This window comes from Heptranchias perlo, chromosome 34 (genome assembly GCF_035084215.1).
Source record: "Heptranchias perlo isolate sHepPer1 chromosome 34, sHepPer1.hap1, whole genome shotgun sequence".
Taxonomy (NCBI): domain Eukaryota; kingdom Metazoa; phylum Chordata; class Chondrichthyes; order Hexanchiformes; family Hexanchidae; genus Heptranchias; species Heptranchias perlo.
Window position 1 is genome coordinate 15352125 of NC_090358.1, and position 7625 is coordinate 15359749.

Below are 7625 nucleotides of genomic sequence, written 5' to 3' on the forward strand. Positions count from 1 at the left end.
GAATAGGTTTTACTTTTATCCCTTCCCAGAAATTTACTGTAAGACTGTAATAACTATTATAGCTCCACCCACCCCAGTACTCCACATTATTGTGGCTTGATGATAATTAAGCATAATCCCTAAATAATTTCAGAAATAATTTTCCCATATATAATCTTAAAATCTATATTCATTCATTTATTAAACTTTATTAGGAGTGCAATTTATATAAGAGACGTACGCAAAATAATTATAATAGCCATATTCTTAAAACACTATTTAAAAAAAGTTATAAGAAAAAAATTACCTAGGTATTTTGAAGGAAGTAATTCAATACATGATATCATATCGGCGGTTGTGTATTTATTGGGTTTATTTCATGAGCGTGAGAGAGACCTACTTCACAAATACCTTTTTGGTGCAATATTCTATTAATTTCTGACACTGCAAAAGGTGAAAACTAGAAGGGTAAGAGCACAGGAAAAAATCTGTTGAGAATAAAGATATTCTGCAATCTCTATGTTTACTCCAATATTTTATGTCATATATGTCAAGAAACACCTATTAAGGAGTAGCTGACAATTTCTAGTCAGCTGCAATTAGCTTGACTCAGCTTGCCTCTGGACCAGAAGATTGTGAATTTAAGCCTAATATCAGGACTTGATGTGTGATCTAGGAATGATTAGTGCAGTAGTGATGGAGTGCTGCATTATAGGAGATACTGTCATTACGATGCGATCACAAGATACATAAATATGAGGAAGGTGATTCAGTCCATCTTAGTTCTCCAACCAGGCACCAAGGATCAGTCATGGTTCTTCTCTGCAGGGCTTGAATATACTGCATCTGCTGCACACAATATGGTCTCCTCTACATTGGGGAGACCAAATGCAGACTGGATGATCACTTTGCTGAACACCTCCACTCTGTCCGCAAGCGTGGCCCTGACCTGCCGGCCGCTTGTCTTTTTAATTCCCCTTCCCAACCCTACTCTGAGCTCTCTGTCCTTGGCCTCTTACACTGTTCCAATAAAGCTCAACGTAAGCTCGAGGAACAGCACCTCATCTTTCGTTTATCTTTTCAACCTTTCAGACTCAATGTTAATTTCAATAACTTCAGATCATAACCACTGCTCCCATTTTTTCGATCAGTTAGTGCTGGTAATGGTTCTGCTGCTGCCATTTACAGCTACTCCTGGTCAATCATTTGTTTCTTAACCTGTCCCATTACCACCTTCCCTGCCTTGCACCATCATCCCTTTTGTCATTTAATCACTCGTGCCGTCTACCTTCCCTTTCGTCCTTTCTACCCACCCCCCACTCCCTCCCCCCTTTCCCTGGCTCTGTACTTGCTCAAAAACTCTAACTCTTTTAACATCTTCCAGTTCTGATGAAAGGTCTTTGACTTGAAATATTAACTCTGTTTCTTTCTCCACAGATGCTGCCTGACTTGCTGAGCTTCTCCAGCATTTTCTATTTTTATTATTGAATATCTCCCTTCTGTCTTGTTGACTAGAATTGGACACAATACGTAAAGTGTGGTCTGACTGGAGCACTGTACAGTGTAAGCGGGACTTTGTCTAACTTGTGCTTTACTGAGTCAAATCTGGCATCATCACCCCCCCCACCAAAAATCCACCCTTTATCCCTCTGTCCTGCACACTACCGCCCCATCTCCAAGCTCCCTTTTTTCTTCAAAGTCCTTGAACATGTTGTCGCATCCCAATTCCATGCACATTTTTCCTGCAACTCCACGTTTGAATCCCTCCAATCAGGTTTTCACCCCTGCCACAGTACTGAAACGGCCCTTAACAAAGTCACAAATGACATCCTATGTGACTGCGACGATGGTAAACCATCCCTCCTCATCCTTCTCGACCTGTCTGCAGCCTTTGACATGGTTGACCACACCATCCTCCTCCAATGCCTCTCCTCCATCATCCAGCTGTGTGGGACTGCACTCGTCTGGTTCCATTCCTATCTATCCAGTCATAGCCGGAGAATCACCTGCAATGGCTTCACTTCCTGCTCCCGTACCGTTACCTCTGGAGTCCCCCTAGGATCTATCCTTGGCTCCCTCCTATTTCTCATTTAAATGCTGCCCTCGGGGACATCATCCAAAAACACGTCAGGTTCCACATGTATGCTGACGACACCCAACTCTACCTCACCATCACTCCACTGCTTCACTGTCTCTGATTTGTCACACTGCTTGTCCAACTGGATGAGCAAAAATTTCCTCCAACTAAATATTGGGAAGACTGAAGCCATTGCCTTCAGTCCTCGCCACAAACTCCGATCCTTAGTTACCGAGTCCATCTCTCTCCCTGGCCACTGTCTGAGGCTGAACCACACCATTTGCAACCTTGACATCCTATTTGTCCCTGAGATGAGTTTCCAACATATCCGCTCGATCACCAAGACATCCTACTTCTACCTCCATAACATTGCCCGTCTCTGCCCCTGCCTCAGCTCATCTGCTGCTGAAACCCTCATCCATGCCTTTATTACCTCTAGACTTGACAATTCCAATGCTCTCCTGGCCGGCCTCCCATTTTCCACCCTCCATAAACTTGAGCTCATCCAAAACTCTGCTGCCTGTGTCCTAACTCACATCAAGTCCTGTTCACCCATTACCCCTATGCTCACTGACCTACATTGGCTCCCAGTCTGGCAACGCCTCGATTTTAAAATTCTCATCCTTATTTTCAAATCCCTCCATGGCCTCACCCGTCCCTATCCCTGTCACCTCCTCCAGCCCTATAATCCGCCGAGATCTCTGCGCTCTCTTGCGTATCCCCGATTTTAATCGCTCCACCATTGGCAGCTGTGCCTTTAGCTGCCTAGGCCCTCAGCTCTGAAATTTCCTCCTGAAACCTCTCCGCCTCTCTACTTCTCCTGCTTTTAGATGCTCCTTAAAACTTACCTCTTTGACCAAGCTTTTGGTCACATGTCCTAATATCTCCTTATGTAGCTTGGTGTCAAATTTTGTTTGATAACACTCCTTGTTTTACTACATTAAAGGTGATATATTTGTTGTTGTCATAGTTCAGCATTCCGTTTGCTTTGCTAATTGGACATTGACTGTCAAGTCTACTGAAACCCCATGATCTCTATGAACTTCATCCTTAGTTATTTGAACACCATTCATAGAGTATTTATGTCATCTATTTTTTTCTATCTATGATGTGGAGATGCCGGTGATGGACTGGGGTTGACAAATGTAAGGAATTTTACAACACCAGGTTATAGTCCAACTGTTTTATTTAAAAATCACAAGCTTGCGGAGGCTTTCTCCTTCGTCAGGTGAGCGAGTGTGGGATTCCATGGAAGGTTACTGCATTTATATTCAGAGAACAATACCTGGTGATTAAAGATAATCTTTCCAACTACCCGTTGTCAAGGCAATCAAAGTGTTCAGACAGAGTGATGTTACCTACAGGACCACCGAATACACAAACGGCCAGAACACAAAACAAAGAGAGAGAGGGAGAGAAACATCCGAAAGGAAGAGAAAGACAGAGAATGACCCGTTGTGTTAAAAACAGCTAACGTTTTTTCGCTGGTGGGGTTACGTTTAGCGTGACATGAACCCAAGATCCCGGTTGAGGCCGTCCTCATGGGTGCGGAACTTGGCTATCAATTTCTGTTCGACGATTTTGCGTTGTCGTGTGTCTCAAAGGCCACCTTGGAGAATGCTTACCCGAAGATCGGTAGCTGAATGTCCTTGACTGCTGAAGTGTTCCCCGACTGGGAGGGAACCCTCCTGTCTGGCGATTGTTGCGCGGTGTCCGTTCATCCGTTGTCGCAGTGTCTGCATGGTCTCGCCAATGTACCATACTCCGGGGCATCCTTTCCTGCAACGTATGAGGTAGACAACGTTGGCCGAGTCACAGGAGTATGAACCATGCACCTGGTGGGTGGTGTCCTCTCGTGTGATGGTGGCATGTCTTGCAGAGGTTGCCGTGGCAGGGTTGTGTGGTGTCGTGGACGCTGTTCTCCTGAAAGCTGGGTAATTTGCTGCGAACGATGGTCTGTTTGAGGTTGGGTGGCTGTTTGAAGGCGAGTAGTGGAGGTGTGGGGATGGCCTTAGCGAGGTGTTCGTCGTCATCGATGACATGTTGAAGGCTGCGGAGAACATGGCGTAGTTTCTCCGCTCTGGGGAAGTACTGGACGACGAAGGGTACTCTGTTGGTTGCGTCCAGTGTTAGTCTTCTGAGGAGGTCTATGCGATTTTTCGCTGTGGCCCGTCGGAACTGTTAATCGACGAGTCGAGCGTCATATTTGATAGGATTGTACTACAGACCCCCAAATAGTCAACGGGAAATTGAGGAGCAAATATGTAAGGAGATTACAGACTACTGCAAGAAAAATAGGGTGGTAATAGTAGGGGACTTTAACTTTCCCAACATTGACTGGGACAGCCATAGCATTAGGGGCTTGGATGGAGAGAAATTTGTTGAGTGTATTCAGGAGGAATTTCTCATTCAGTATGTGGATGGCCCGACTAGAGAGGGGGCAAAACTTGACCTCCTCTTGGGAAATAAGGAAGGGCAGGTGACAGAAGTGTTGGTGAGGGATCACTTTGGGACAAGTGATCATAATTCCATTAGTTTTAAGATAGCTATGGAGAAGGATAGGTCTGGCCCAAAAGTTAAAATTCTAAATTGGGGAAAGGCCAATTTTGATGGTATTAGACAGGAACTTTCAGAAGTTGATTGGGAGAGTCTGTTGGCAGGCAAAGGGACGTCTGGTAAGTGGGAGGCTTTCAAAAGTGTGTTAACCAGGGTTCAGGGTAAGCACATTCCTTATAAAGTGAAGGGCAAGGCTGGTAGAAGTAGGGAACCTTGGATGACTCGGGAGATTGAGCAACTTTTCAAAAAGAAGAAGGAGGCATATGACATGCATAGGCAGCTGGGATCAAGTGGATCCCTTGAAGAGTATAGAGATTGCCGGAGTAGAGTTAAGAGAGAAATCAGGAGGGCAAAAAGGGGATATGAGATTGCTTTGGCAGATCAGGCAAAGGTGAATCCAAAGAGCTTCTACAAATACATAAAGGGCAAAAGGGTAACTAGGGAGAGAGTAGGGCCTCTTAAGGATCAACAAGGTCATCTATGTGCGGAACCACAAGAAATGGGTGAGATCCTGAATGAATATTTCACATCGGTATTTACGGTTGAGAAAGGCATGGATGTTAGGGAACTTGGGGAAATAAATAGTGATGTCTTGAGGAGTGTACATATTACAGAGAGGGAGGTGCTGGAAGTCTTAACGCGCATCAAGGTAGATAAATCTCCGGGACCTGATGAAATGTATCCCAGGACGTTATGGGAGGTTAGGGAGGAAATTGCGGGTCCCCTAGCAGAGATATTTGAATCATCCACCGCTACAGGTGAGGTGCCTGAAGATTGGAGGGTAGCAAATGTTGTGCCTTTGTTTAAGAAGGGCGGCAGGGAAAAGCCTGGGAACTACAGACCAGTGAGCCTGACATCTGTAGTGGGTAAGTTGTTAGAGGGTATTCTGAGGGACAGGATCTACAGGCATTTGGAGAGGCAGGGACTAATTAGGAACAGTCAGCATGGTTTTGTGAGAGGAAAATCATGTCTCACGAATTTGATTGAGTTTTTTGAAGGGGTAACCAAGAAGATAGATGAGGGCTGTGCAGTAGACGTGGTCTACATGGACTTCAGCAAAGCATTTGACAAGGTACCGCATGGTAGGTTGTTACATAAGGTTAAATCTCATGGGATCCAAGGTGAGGTAGCCAATTGGATACAAAATTGGCTTGACAACAGAAGACAGAGGGTGGTTGTAGAGGGTTGTTTTTCAAACTGGATGCCTGTGTCCAGCGGTGTGCCTCAGGGATCGGTGCTGGGTCCGCTGTTATTTGTTATTTATATTAATGATTTGGATGAGAATTTAGGAGGCATGGTTAGTAAGTTTGCAGATGACACCAAGATTGGTGGCATTGTGGACAGTGAAGAAGGTTATCTGGGATTGCAACGGGATCTTGATCAATTGTGCCAGTGGGCCGATGAATGGCAGATGGAGTTTAATTTAGATAAATGTGAGGTGATGCATTTTGGTAGATCGAATCGGGCCAGGACCTACTCCGTTAATGGTAGGGCGTTGGGGAGAGTTATAGAACAAAGAGATCTAGGAGTACAGATTCATAGCTCCTTGAAAGTGGAGTCACAGGTGGATAGGGTGGTGAAGAAGGCATTCGGCATGCTTGGTTTCATTGGTCAGAACATTGAATGCAGGAGTTGGGATGTCTTGTTGAAGTTGTACAGGGCATTGGTGAGGCCACACTTGGAGTACTGTGTACAGTTCTGGTCACCCTATTATAGAAAGGATATTATTAAACTAGAAAGAGTGCAGAAAAGATTTACTAGGATGCTACCGGTACTTGATGGTTTGACTTACAGGGAGAGGTTAGGCAGACTGGGACTTTTTTCCCTGGAGAGTAGGAGGTTAAGGGGTGATCTTATAGAAGTCTATAAAATAATGAGGGGCATAGATAAGGTCGATAGTCAAAATCTTTTCCCAAAGGTAGGGGAGTCTATAACGAGGGGGCATAGATTTAAGGTGAGAGGGGAGAGATACAAAAGGGTCCAGAGGGGCAATTTTTTCACTCAAAGGGTGGTGAGTGTCTGGAACGAGCTGCCAGAGGCAGTAGTAGAGGCGGGTACAATTTTGTCTTTTAAAAAGCATTTTGACAGTTACATGGGTAAGATGGGTATAGAGGGATATGGGCCAAGTGCAGGCAATTGGGACTAGCTTAGTGGTATAAACTGGGCGACATGGACATGTTGGGCCGAAGGGCCTGTTTCCATGTTGTAACTTCTATGATTCTATGATTCTATATCCCGTTCTTACGAGGGCGTCTTTCAGCGTCTGTTGGTGTCCATCACGTTCCTCCTCGTCTGAGCAGATCCTGTGTATTCGCAGAGCTTGTCCATAGGGGATGGCCTCTTTGACGTGGTTAGGGTGGGAGCTGGAAAAGTGGAGCATCGTGAGGTTGTCCGTGGGCTTGCGGTAGAGTGAGATGCTGAGGTGCCCGTCTTTGATGGAGATTCGTGTGTCCAAGAAAGAAACCGATTCTGAGGAGTAGTCCATGGTGAGCTTGATGGTGGGATGGAACTTGTTGATGTTATCGTGTAGTCTCTTCAGTGATTCTTCGCCATGGGTCCATAGGAAGAAAATGTCGTCGATGTATCTGGTGTATAGCGTTGGTTGGAGGTCCTGTGCAGTGAAGAAGTCCTGCTCGAACTTGTGCATGAAAATGTTGGCGTATTGGGGTGCGAATTTGGTCCCCATGGCTGTTCCGTGTGTTTGGGTAAAGAACTGGTTGTCGAAGGTCAACATGTCATCGATGACGACGAACACCTCGCTAAGGCCATCCCCACACCTCCACTACTCGCCTTCAAACAGCCACCCAACCTCAAACAGACCATCGTTCGCAGCAAATTACCCATCTTTCAGGAGAACAGCGTCCACGACACCACACAACCCTGCCACGGCAACCTCTGCAAGACATGCCAGATCATCGACACAGACACCACCATCACACGAGAGGACACCACCCACCAGGTACATGGTTCATACTCCTGTGACTCGGCCAACGTTGTCTGCCTCATACGTTGC